Source organism: Uloborus diversus, chromosome 7 (genome assembly GCF_026930045.1).
Source record: "Uloborus diversus isolate 005 chromosome 7, Udiv.v.3.1, whole genome shotgun sequence".
Taxonomy (NCBI): domain Eukaryota; kingdom Metazoa; phylum Arthropoda; class Arachnida; order Araneae; family Uloboridae; genus Uloborus; species Uloborus diversus.
In genome coordinates, this window is record NC_072737.1 from 77,118,491 (window position 1) to 77,131,053 (window position 12,563).

A 12,563-nucleotide genomic window follows, 5' to 3' on the forward strand; every position below is an offset into this window, starting at 1 on the left:
GAAGCGCGTCACGAACACACAAACAAACATCTTTTTTTTTTATAAATATAAATTATGTATAAGTTAAAGAATACGATACACATAGGCAATCATTTTAAGAAGCAAAGTATTGGCACTCGAAAATAAAAGCATTTCAACTGATTTTAATTCGGCGCTTAGAGAAAATCATAAATAATGATTAGAGCTTAGCGTCTTTCTCTGTGGTAAACACCATGATTAAGCTCAAAAAATTAAAGCTGAAGTAGCTAAATGATCCTTGCGGAGAAAACTTTTTAAAACTAAATATTTACCAAAAAAGTACGGAAAAAACAATTCGCTCAGTCTTAAAAAAAAAAAAAAATCAACGCAAACCGAAGAGTAAAAATAATACCTAGGCTTTAAAATAAAAATAAAGTCATCAAACATGTAGTTGCAAAAAAGGAAAAAAATGTATATTTTCTAAGATCTAAGGAGTGAATTCTTTTGTTCCGAGATTTTCTGCCCTGTGGGAAACTTGAATTGTTTTTTATAGAATGTCATAATAATATCTATTGATAGCCGAGATCTTTCGATAAATTCTAGATAAGCAATGCGAAATAATAATACACAAGAATCAGACACAATAGGCTTGCAGACAACTCAATAGGTTTCAGAAGCTTCTTTAAAAAGATCGAGTGGTATAATGTAAGCTTCATTTTATTCGTTTAATGATGCATTTGGTGCTTGATGGTCAAACGGCTTCTGGATACAAAGGTGCACTGATTATACACATGTATTGTAGTATTAAATACATTGTGCGTTACCGAAATTTCCAAAATGTCAACTTTCATCGGTGATTCACTGGAAATATTGGTCTTTTGCCGATGCCTTTGGCGCACGAATGTTAATTTTCAAATTAACATTCACATAACATATATATATATATATATATATATATATATATATATATATATATATATATATATATATATATATATATATATATATATAAATTAGGAATTGAATCTTAAGAACTTAGTTAGATCACTTAATCAGGACGGTGAAGGTGTTCTTGTGTGAGGGTGCATAACTGCATCAGGACTTGGAAATTTAGAATTTTTAGAAGAAATAATGAATCCTGCTGTTCATTTAAATATTTTAGAAAACAATTTTAAACTATTAACCCAAAATTCGGTAATCGGAAACAACTTTTTTTTTTAAGCAATATAACGATAAAAAGTCCACGTTTGCGTTTGGTGCCTCAAAAATTGTTCTTAAACTAAGAAATATCTCTTCAATCGCCAGATTTAAACTTAATGAACATATTTGGAGATATCTGGCGGCTAGATTACGAAAATACACAATTGAAACGAAACGCGAAATAGAAACAGTAAGACTCGAAGAGCGGTTGAACACTTACTCAGAAATTGCATAAAAAAAGAAAGAAAAAACAATGAAATCTGTTCCCAGACGTTTAAAAGCTGTTGTTGATACTGCATGATATTCTACTAAATAATAATTTTGTAAAAAGTTAGATTATTTACTCATTTTTTGACATTTTTTCAAAGTGTACGAAGACTTTTGTGAGATAAAATTTCTGGCACTTTTTGGTTTTTGATTTAAAAAAAATTAAGTTTTTATGTTTTATTAAAAATTTTTGTATAGTTTTGTTAAAAACATCATAGATCTCGTAATTAAATACCTATTCCGAAATATTAATTCTAACCAATGCATGGGGCCTATTTCATTGAAAAGTCGTAGGTGTACGAACACTTTTGGGAGCCACTGTAAATATTTTCTAGTGAATATTTTGGTTGTTAATTAACGAATAAAGAACGTATTGTAAGTTTGTAGGGATAAGATCTTCGATAGAAAGAGGAATGGAACGCTGCAGACGACGATCACAGATTAAAAAAAAAAATATTCGTTTTCTCAATACAGCAATACACACACACACACACACACATAAAATTTTTGTGTCGTTCAAAATTTGGCATGCATTGCTTTGTGATAAAAAAACAAATACAGAATAAAATGTCAAAATGATGCGGCGTTCTGGCAAAACGTCGGAAAACTCTCAATGATTAAAAAAAAAATTGTTACCATCTTCTGTTTGTATACAAATATAATGTGTGTAATTAATTTAAGCAAGACTTATACAATGATTTTCAACAATGGTTTTTACTGTGATTATCAACAATGGTTTTAACAATGAATTTCAACAATGGTTTTTACAATTATTTAAAAAAAAAGTTCTGTATAGGGACACCCTAGTTATCTAGTGGTATGAAGTATATACTTTACCACCTATTCTAATACCTACCAAATACACATGAAAAATTCCATAAAAATCGGTCGAGCCATTTTGGAGGATTTCAAACACTAACACCGTGACAGGAGATTTTTATGAATTAGATAATGACATAAACGCCCACGATGTCATTGGATTTTAGAATTCATCACCTTCCGACTTCTCTGTAGTTTCTAATCGTACATTTCGATATTTTCATATAATGGGGAATGCTACAAAGGTAACTTCAATGCAATCTTTTTCACACCGCTTCGAAAAAAATTCAAAAATGTAATGTATCCTCCGATTTTCTTTTAGTTTGTAATCGTTCGTTACAATACTTTCATATCATGAGGTCATGGGGTGAATGCTACAAGTAGATAACTTTTTTTCCATACTGCTTCGGGCAAAATTTACCACATTAATGTTTTTTCACGATTTCTAGGAATTGTGAAGCTTTGATTTAAATGTTATGAAACTACCATTTTCTAATTCTAAATTTATTTAATTTCTAAATTTCTAAATTTATTTAATTAGTAGCATTAATGTCTCCAACAAGAATTTTCAGCGAAAGTGAAACATTCCATTTTTTTTTTTCCAAATCTGCATTTACCTAGATATAGTACTCAACTCGGCAGACGATATCATCCGTACCATCTTGCTGTAAAACTAGTTCCTCCGCAGCGCTCCTCAAGTTCTCGAAACCTTCCCCAGAGGTCGCTGCATTTCAGGATTAGGGTAAAAAGATCACGTTCTTCTATTACTTTCCAACTCCAAGGAAGTAAATACAGTTTGGAGAAGCCGGTGTGCGCGCAGAGGAAAGATGAAGTGAGATCTGGTCTTGACACGAGGGATTTATTAATTGAAGGATTATATATTTCAGATAGAAATCAGTGTTCAAACTCGAGATCTTTTTTCACAAGGTAAGAATTATCTTGTTTATAGTTGAGAATGAAATAATTTGAACAGAAAAGTTGTCACTCGTTAAAGGAATTTATCAGGATGAGAGGGATTAGTTTTCGGAGAGCACATATTTCTTTTCAATGTGTAACTTCTTTCTCCTTTTAAATTCATTTCTCTTAGTTGACTTAGTTAGATATTCTTTCAAACTGTTTCAAAGTAGGTTGCTTCAGAATTGGTTTTACAATTCATGTCTACAAATTACGTAATTTAATACACGGGAACGAAACTTTCAAAATTTTGTTGTTAAAATCTTAAAATGTACTTCGTAATCGGCGAATTTTTCTTGCATGCATGGACATTGAATTCCATTTCAAATTGAAATGCTTCACACAAAATTTTAAATACGCAGAGGAAATATAGAGTGTCTTGACTAGAGGAATTTATTAGTTAAAGGATTATAAATTTCGAATATAAATCAGTGTTCAAAAGTGAGATCTTTTTTCGCAAGGGGAAGAGTTACCTTATTTATTGTTGAGAAATAAAAAATTTGAACGGAAAAGCTGTTAAGGATCGCCTTATTTATTTTTGGAAGTTAAATACTTTGAACAGAAAAGTTGTCACTCGTTAAAGTAATTTATCAGGATGAGTGGGATTTGTTTTTAGACACACATTTCTTTTCAATGTGCAACTTTTTTTTCCTTTAAATGCATTTCTCAAGTTGAATTCCAACGTAGTTTTTTCAAACTGTTACAAAATACGTTACTTCAGATTTGGATTTGCAACTCATGTCTACAATTACGCAATTTAGTACACGGGAACGAAACTTTTAAAATTCGTGAAAAATATCTTTAAGTGTATTTTTTTCTGTTCATGCATGGACATGTAATTGCACTGAATTGCATATCATCAGTTCGTGCAAAGCATTTCGAATTGAAATTCTTTGCACGAAATTTGAAATATGCCGAGGAAATTTGGAGTGTATTGATAAGAGGGATATATTAGTTAAAGGATTAATAAATTTCGGATATAAATCAATGTTCAAAAATGAGATTATTTTTCGCAAGGTAAGAATTATTTTATTTATTGTTGAGAATTAAATAATTTGAATGGAAAAGTTGCTTAGAGTTACATTGTTTATTTTTAAATGTTAAATAATTTGTACGGAAAAGTTGTCACACGTTAAAGTAATTTATCAGGATGAGTGGGATTAGTTTTCAGAGAACACCATCTCTCTTTCCAATGTGCAAACTTTTAAAATAAATGCATTTATCTGACTTGATTTACTTTGATATTCTTTCAAGATATTACAATGTTAGTTATTTTACATTTAGATTTCCATTTCTTGTCAATAGCTACGTTATTTATTACACAGGAATGAATCTTTTAAAATGCCGATAAAAATATATTGGAATCAATTTTGTAACTGGCGAATTTTTATGTTCATACATGAAAATTAAAATGCCTTTTGATGTTTAATTAACACATTTATGAATTTGCTGTTTTGCATGAATTATATTTTAGTACATTCGTAATTTATCAGGATAAAGGAAAATAAATTTTCAGAGAACGCATATTTCTTTTCAATGTGAATTTCATTTTTTCTTTCCTTTCAATTTATTTATCTGAGATGAATCGCCAAAAACATTCTTTTACGATGTAAATCACTTCAGCATTACATTATCAGTTCTTATTAACAGGAACTAAACTTTTATAATTTTGTTAAAAATATTGCCACATGAATTTTTTAAGCGGTGAGTATTTTACTTTCATACATGAAAATTGTGATATTTTTTGCCTTTGAATGATATATTTTTCAGTTTTCTTTGTAACACGAATTATGTTTAAAAAAAAATGCTTGAAAAAATTCCTTTGCATATTTTATGCCATATCTCACTATTACTGTTATAATATCTCGTACTTGTTTTTTTTTATTCGAAATTTCAAAAATTAATGATGTTTTATAATATTACAGTAAACTATTTTTTAAAGCATCTTTGACTTAATAGATCGTGAAAATACTAAGAGTTTTTCATCAATACAAAGAACACCATTTTCTTTTAACTTTGAATGTTTTTTTAACTGTAGTTTACACTACCGTTAACATAAAAACTAAAGCTCAATAATTAATGAAATATGAGACGTTTTCAATAAAGATGGAAGCCACTTGAAAGTCTTTTTTTTTTAAAAATATGCAAGTAGCACAGAAAGTAAATAACCTATTCGCTATTAGTAATATTAACAACAAATTAAAAGATTATGATGCTCTACAAAAAAAGAAGAAATCTCTGGATATTTACAATACATATATATAAGGAAATATTTTAAAATTTTAAATGTAATACAAACAAATGAAGGCAACATGTAACTAAATGAAAGCAAATGTGATAACTCATACAGGCTTTGGTTTATTTATTAGTGAGAAAATGTCGGTTGCCTGACCTGATTATTCTTCACTTAATTTGTACTTGTAAAAGGTCCTAAACGTAAAAACAAACTCTTTAAACAAATAAATCGTAAAAACGAACCATTTTTAAATAGGAGTAGATTTAAAAATTTCAGGAATTATTGATTGTTACTTCAGTTGAAAGTATTCAATCTAAAATGAACGACAATATATATATATATATATATATATATATATATATATATATATATATATATATATATATATATATATATATATATATATATATATATATATATATATATATATATATATGTGTGTGTGTGTGTGTGTGTGTGTGTTCAAAATCAATATAGCACTTATAAAGAGACTCAAGTGAAGAGCTTTAATATTGGCCACACAGTGTAGTCGATTGATGCGCGAACGAGACGGATAACAACGAGGATAGGCTTGCCGTAGCGTGACACTATTTTTAAGAAATAAAGAAACACGTGGTCGCCACTTTTGGCGACTGAGACTTGATTCATTGGTAGCCATTTTCAAGGAAATGCTCTCCCGTTAGCGACGGGCGACCGCTATTTTAGAGAAAACGCAGTTGCAAATAGCAGTTCTTAAGGCAATTTTGATTTTAAAAGTAAGAAAAATTAAATTCTACCAAGAATTTCATTCTTATTTAAAATCAGCACCAAATCTACAGAAGTAACTTTGTACATTAAAAAAAAAAAAATCAATTCTTCTTTTTTAAGTGTTCATTTATGTTTCTGTCTGTCATGAACTATATTTATTAAAAAAATTGGGGGGGGGGGGGGGTTCCACTTTTTTTTTAAGTTTACGCGTGAAGATGCCTAAATTCGTCAATGTCCCGTTTTAAGGAAAATAATAAATGATCACCTTCTTTATTCATAACCTAGTGAGCAGAAACGCATATTCTGCTGCCAAGTGCAAATCGAGTGACAGTGAAGGTACGTAGAATAAATGTCAATTGGAATGAAAATGGAATGTAAATCGCTACTTAATATTTGCAGTTATATATTCCTCCAGTGTAACTACAGATTGCATTTTTCTACTTCAGTTCTTTGTTATGTTTTTACACGAGCATGTATTTGAAAATTGAGTGGCAACGGTAACCATTTAAACGAGTGAGCAGAAACGCAAATTTTGCAGCCTGAAGCAAATCGAGTGATCGTGAAGCAAGAATAAAGATCAGTGGGAATGAAAGTGGAATGGGGAATTCGCTACTTTATGTTTGTGTTTTTAAGTTTCCATTCCATTCGAAAATCAGCATCAAATAACAATAATAGTAATAAATAATGATAATAATTATAAAAGTAGTAAAATAAGCAGAAAATTACGAATGATGAATGATGATGATAATTTAAATAAGATGAGCTTCATGATTTTTCAAAACACAACTGCTGTAATTCACCAGAACTATGCAATTAAATATGTAAGTGAATATAAAAATAAAAATAATAATTAAAAAAAAGCAAATAAAAAAATACACATCCCCCCCCCGCAAAAAAAGATAATGTAACCTGCAGCCAATTAATAAAAATCGTTTTAATGGAGTAATCAATGCATTGACTGTGCATTTAAAATGTAGCAGTTGTTTCCTATAATGTCTTCAACTAAAAAATATTATCCATGATTCGTTAATCATAAGATGTACTGCGCAGAAATAGAAATTATTTATTCGTTATTTGATTAAAATACTGTACATCTTGTGCTCACAAATCATGAGTTTGACGCTTGTCATTTAACGAAAAAATAATTGAAATAAATTCATAAAATGTTCATTAATAAAAGTTTGATACACTAAGAAATTGTTTACAATGACTCCAGGGAATCAATTAATATTTCGATACAGTCATGATATTTGCTGTTACTAGGAAGAAATTATTAAAAGAAATTATTATTTATTTTAAGCGGGGTTTACCCGCGAAAAGCGAGTTAAGCCCGCGCAAACTTAACATTGTACCAACCAAACATTTCAGATAACCTCGTTAAATCCAGGTCCTCGTTAAATCAGGACTCGTTATAAGAAAGTTCGACTGTATCAAAAAAATAGGGTTACGTGGTTTTATACATGTTTTTTTAGTGTTTTGTTTTATTATTATTATTTGAATTTTTAGTGAGTTTCAAAATTTTCAACAGCTCTCACTGAAAGATAATATTGAAAATCTTGTTATAGCCTCCAGATAGTGCAGTTTTGCCCTTGTTTGTACTAGTCATCATGGAACAGCTATAACCGAGCTTAAGGGGGTTCGGGACACATTTTGAAAAAATATATATATATTAAACAGTTTAGAGTTTTGAATTTTTTGCACTGATTCACCATCTATTTAATAAGCGAAATCATAACATAAATATTTAAAAAATACATTTTTTATTTCAATTTAATTTTTTATTTTGTTTTAAAAATGGGGTTGCTTTAAATCGCTAAAACTCAAAATATTTTTGAGTAATTTTCAAATTTACTCCAAAAAATAAGTAAACGTTTTTTTCCCAAATTTGCCGAATAAAAATTAAAATAAACTGTTTGAAAAAGATATGCTCCAAATTTCATTACTTTATCTTTTTCAGTTCTTGACTTATAAGAGATTTGAATGCAAAAAATCGGCGAAAATTTCATCATGGAGAAAAACGCGTTTAAAGTTTTCAAGTTGTATATAATTAGGCTTGCCACACGTCTCGGTTTGACCGGGACAGTCCCGGTTTTCAGACAAAATCCCGGTGTCCCATCCGGTTTACTTCATGTCCCAGAAAAAGATAAATTTGATTACAGATATGACCAAAAAAGTCAAAAATAATTTGCTGGGAAGGATTATCTAGGATAATTACTTTGCCTTTTGTAACATTAACGTGAAAAATTAATATTGGATTAGTTTGTGAGGATTTTTACAACAAGATTAAAACGAAAAGAGACTTTCTAAAAAGAGCCTTTGCCAATGAAAAGTAAAATTAAATAATATCAATTTTTTTATTCCTCATTCAAAGCGTTTCTTCTTACTAAAATAACTTCTAAATATTAAGATGCAAGAAGTAACATTTTTCAATTTATCAGCTCGTGTCATTTTTTATTACCCTTGTTTTAGGTTCATAATTAGTAACCATTTGCTCAAATCACTGAGAGTGAGAATAAACCGCCCTATAAAATACTCTAGAGGCCAGCTTTTTTGAATACTCGCGATGCTGGGGGGGGGGGGCATTCCGGTGTCCCGGTTGAACATTTCAGAAATCTGGCAAACCTATATATAATATTAGTTAAATGAATGCAACAAAAATAATTATATCTTTCGTTCTAACTAAGATAGAAACAAGACTCAAACGTCCTTTAAGCAGAAAAAAAATGGAAAAGTTTTTTATATGACTTAAAATTTTTTCAAAATTATACGATTTTTGTGTCCCGGACCCCCTAAAAATTTTTCAAAATTATACGATTTTTGTGTCCCGGACCCCCTAAAAACAAAATTTCTCATAAAGATGCTGAGCATATTTAGTGTGCTAAAAATATTTCAGCGCACCCGTGATAAGTCTGAACATGGTGCGACTTCACATCGTAAGACAATTTTAAATGAAATTTTTTTTATTGCATTATCTACTATACTTCGGCGAAGTACAGCCAAATGTGGCCATTGCACTTCGACACCAACCGCACACACAACCAATCTATTCAATAACCTCTCACTACTTTTCATATCGCAGGCACGTTGAAAACGTGTCACATTGAAATTATTTCTCTTAACTATCACAGATCACGGCATGTCTTCATTATTTTCGTTTACTGATTTAGGTTTTTCTTTTAAATGAATGTCAAGACCGTCATAAGCAGAACATATTTCAGCCCCGGGTGATATTTAAATGAATTACTTAAATTGAAACGGACGTGTGATTATGAAATGGTTCCTCTTGATCTTATCCTAAACCGGTCGTAATACCATGCAAACTAGAAACGAACTTAAGTCCAAGAAGAAAATGAATGTAACTGAAAATTCTTCTGTCGATTATTAAAACTGCTGTGGAATTTTCCATATTTTTCTGCTTATTGGCAGTAACATAATGGCAAGATTTCTGGAGGAAGGAAACTTGGGCATAAAGCTCGATACACAAGTATTTTTATGTTACAAATAAACATTGCAATGCATTTTTTTTTCTTGCCGAACCGCAGGAAGATAATTTTTTTCCAGTTCAATCGTCTTTTGTCATCGAGCTTTGTTTATAAATTTTTATGAGGAGGGGGAGGGGGGGATTCTCGAGAAAATTTATTAAATGTTTTTCAATATAATTGCGTAAAACCAATATCATTCCCAGCAGTATTGGATTTTAGGCGTTAGGAGCATAGGGTGCCTGTGCATCTCTCAAAACGAAAAAAATAAATAATTTAAACAACTCGTTACTTTTTTTAAAGTTACTTCTACAAATCTTAAGTAATATTTTTTAAATTATTACTTAAAACACACACACATCATGTCAAGCATATTTGAATCAAATCACTTTGGTTTGCTATAGGATATTATAATGGGGTAGGAGGTTAGTGAAAGAAGAAATAAAACTCACTTGTTTCAAATTCCAGGGTATTTAATATTGTGATCCGTTCATTAATTCTTTTTTCAGAAAAAAAAGTATATACATTTTTCTCTAGTAGAACCTTTTCAATAAACAAAGCTAATTGTAAAATTATTGATTTCTTTTCCAGCTTATAAGAAATAAAAAAATAAAAAAAAACCGCATGGTACTTCTTGACAAAAAAAAAAAAAAAAAAAAAAGAAAAAAAAAAGAAAGGAGTTAAATTTTATGGAGACGGTATTTAACACCGAAATATAATCTCGATTGCATCATTCCTTCACGCACAAAACAGCAACTGCTTCGAAATTCGAAAAGAAATGGTTTCTAACTGAAATGTTATGAAATTATGCTTTTCTTAATTACGTAGTCTTTTAGTCCAATAAAGCGTTCCTCAACATTTTTCAACCCGAGGACAGACAAAAGCTTTAGAAAAAGTTTGTGAGGTTTTAAAAAACTTTACTTTATTTTATTTGCCCCCCCCCCCCCCATGGAAAAAAATCTACTCGAGGGAACGTTAAAAAATGTAAAAACAATGTTGCGGACAAGTGATTATATATTTTCTCTTTTTTTACAAAGCAATAATACATGAATAAATAATTAAAACTTTTTTTGCATTAAAAACTCCTAAAAATGTCAATGTGCAGACAAATAAGTGCTGTTTTTAACAAATTAATTAATTATACATAAGTAAATAAACGTTTGCTTAAAATCAATGTCGTTTGGGTTATAATTATTATACTTTTTTATTTATTTACTTTGAGTAAGGTAAATTTATTAACGTGAACGAGAAAAAAATGACTGAGGACCGGTCAAATTTTTCTTCAGACCGATGCCGATGTTTGAAGGGGGATTTCTCCGATGGGAAAAATGAAGATATATTTATAAAAATTTAACATGAGACTATATGGGTCTGCTTTAACTTTTTTTTTAAACCTTTGTATCGCATTTTGTTGGAGTTATATAAGGTTTAGTAGTTACTGCTTGGCTTGAAATGTCTAAAAAATGATATTTTTCGTCCATATTCGAAGTATGAATTTTTATATAATTTTTCTCTACTTTGAAGTAGATTAATTTTGGCTTTAAAAGTTCTTAAAAGATATTTTGTATACCTTAAGAATTTTTTTTACATAAAAATTGTATGAAAGGGGGACACTTTTTACACTTCGGTGCAACTCCCAAAAACTATTTCTGTATTTGCCCCTGATTCCCAGGTTGCAGACGTAACCATTAAACGTTTTAAAATGGTTGTTTCAACGCTGACAACCATTTTTAAACGTTTGTGAAACAAAATGCTACCTGGATATCATTAAAATCAATGAATTTTGAAGCGTTTAAAATGTTTACGTTTTTTTAGTTACTGTAAAAACGTTACCGATAGAAAGCGAACTGCTGAATAATAAACAAATGTGATAAGTGGCTAAATGTTGCATCCCTTCGTACGTTGGTTTTCGCTTGCGCTTTAAAAAAAAAGAAAAAAAAAAAGAAACATTATTTAGTCTATGGCTTGATTTTTTTTAAATGTCAGTTTTATTAAGGATTCAGACTTGAACAGAACATAATACAACTCTCCTGCTTTGGAGATAAATTTGTATTTTTCAAATAACGTAAAATAATGTATCATTTGAAATAATAGAGCAGCATCGGCATGTTCCGGCCTCACTTCATATCTGTAATTAAATGTAATTTTAGATGGATTTCTCTTCTTAAAAAAAAAAAAAACAGTCAAACGGTTGAGCCTACTTATGCAACTGAATTTTCTCTAACCTTAAATGTATACAGCACTAATAAAAATTGCATTTCAAGCAGTTTCCTGCAATACAACGGTAAAACTAAAATTCATCATATGAGGTAGTGAGAAGCAAAGGGATGTAAGTGGCAAAATTAAAAATTTGAAGATAACCAGTACACATGGTAGGTGAACCTCTCCTCTATCTTGGGGCAAGAGATGGTACTAGTAACCCTGGTAGGTGCTGCTGTACAGCATGATTTAGAAACAAAAAATAAATGAAAGCCTACCTAGGACGTAATCTTAATACGCGTTTTACTCAAAACTTCAAAATGTCCACTGACATCCCTCTGCTTCTCACTGCCTCATGTATGATCTACAAACTAAGTGGAAATCAAAACCCGAAAGTTTCGGTTCACTGGTGGAATCGCTCGCGTACGATTTCGCTTCACTAGGTGAAGACTGAATTTGGGTGTCATTAGATCCTGCTTGACTTAAAATGAAAACCTTGGACTTGACCCTGAAAGTCATTAGGAGGCGCCTTAAATGACCCGTGACCACCACTTGTCAGTGTTATCTGAGTCTTCAAGAAGCTTGATTGGGAGCCGCACACAACGCCCGTGTAACTACGGAAGTATGCATTTGGATCGGTCGGATTTTGCAACTGAGAAGAAATTTCCAAGAGAAAAAAAGTTACCATTGTTGTGAGTTTTTTT

The 12,563-nt window shown here is 30.4% G+C and overlaps 1 protein-coding gene across 1 annotated transcript in view; it reads left to right on the plus strand.

Annotated features, from left to right (window-relative positions):
• The first annotated feature begins 3,056 nt into the window (after positions 1-3,056).
• The window catches only part of LOC129225684 (uncharacterized), a 190,323-nt gene continuing 180,816 nt past the window's right edge, over positions 3,057-12,563 (plus strand). The window contains exon 1 of the mRNA XM_054860160.1: positions 3,057-3,171. The gene's annotated coding sequence lies outside the window, so the exon portion shown is untranslated. The remainder of the gene's footprint in view (positions 3,172-12,563) is intronic.